At 45.2% G+C, this 1,382-nt stretch overlaps 1 protein-coding gene across 1 annotated transcript in view; it reads left to right on the top strand.

Moving 5' to 3' along the window:
• The window catches only part of LOC119412394, a 24,000-nt gene that overhangs the window by 11,599 nt on the left and 11,019 nt on the right, over window positions 1-1,382 (top strand). The gene's annotated exons all lie outside the window — the stretch shown is intronic.

Here is a 1,382-nt window from a genome sequence, read left to right as displayed (position 1 = left end):
CCGAAGGCCTCAACCAGAGAGCAGCTGGTCAGGTTCGGTCTGCACCGCGTGCTGGTGGTGGTTATACCAGTTTGAACTGTGCCACCATTGGTCAGTCCAGGGACAAAACTAGTCCACGCTTTTACACAAACTGGACGGAGTTTACACCGATCAGTCTGGACTAGACACAGTTTCATGCAAGGTCAGATCCCACATTGAGCTCAATGGAATAAAAACAGGCTCGCAAAAAATTGAAAATTTAAAAAGCCACAGCAAAGTTCTCAGACGTGTTTTGGAGCAGTCCGTCCACAAAGAGGTTCTGGTCGTTTGGACGTTGTTCTGGTTGTCTAATGTAACTGGAGATGATGTCACTCCAAGCATGGTCTTCATGTTCTCTATACTACAAATATCAATAAATAAGAATAGCATTTATAGAGGGAAAAGCCGGTTGAAGAACAAGAACATGAAGAACAAGAACAAGAAAAATAAGAACAAGAACAACGAAAATGAAAAACAAAAACATCAAGAAGAACAAGAAAAAATAACAAGTACAAGAAGAACAATTAAAAAAAAATTTTTAACAAAACTTTATTTACACAATAAGTTAACACAACAGTGTTAAAAAAGGAGATCAGGATAGGCTTAAAATAAAATATTTACATGAGGAGCTTGTTGTATTGTGGTTCTAAGAAGAACAAGAAGAAGAAGAAAAAGAAGAAGATGAAAAAGAACAGTATTTATAACTCTGTGGCACGGTAGTGAAGTTGGTAGAGCTGTTGCCGCTCAGTGAGAAGGTCACAGGATTGAATCCCAGCCGGGACCCTGGGTGGAGTTTGCATGTTCTCTCTGTGCTGTGTGGGTTTTCTCCAGGTACTCCAGTTTCTTCCCACAGACTAAAAACACGCATGTTAGGCTGATTGGTAACTCTAAATTGTCCCTAGATGAGTGAGAGAGTGAATGGTTGTTTGTCTCATTTGTCTCCATGTGTCCCTGTGACAGACTGGAGACCTGTCCAAGGTGTCCCTGTGACGGACTGGAGACCTGTCCAAGGTGTCCCTGTGACGGACTGGAGACCTGTCCAGATGTCCCTGTGACGGACTGGAGACCTGTCCAGGTGTCCCTGTGACAGACTGGAGACCTGTCCAAGATGTCCCTGTGACGGACTGGAGACCTGTCCAAGGTGTCCCTGTGACGGACTGGAGACCTGTCCAGATGTCCCTGTGACGGACTGGAGACCTGTCCAGGTGTCCATGTGACGGACTGGAGACCTGTCCAAGGTGTCCCTGTGACGGACTGGAGACCTGTCCAAGGTGTCCTCCATCTTTCACAGTGACTGCTGGATATGGACACCAGTGACCCCCGTGACCCAGAAAGGAAAAAGTGGGTAAAAATAATGGATGGAT

Source organism: Nematolebias whitei, chromosome 1, assembly GCF_014905685.2.
Source record: "Nematolebias whitei isolate Nwh7 chromosome 1, NemWhi1, whole genome shotgun sequence".
NCBI classification, from domain to species: domain Eukaryota; kingdom Metazoa; phylum Chordata; class Actinopteri; order Cyprinodontiformes; family Rivulidae; genus Nematolebias; species Nematolebias whitei.
This window is presented reverse-complemented; position numbering and strand designations above follow the sequence as displayed.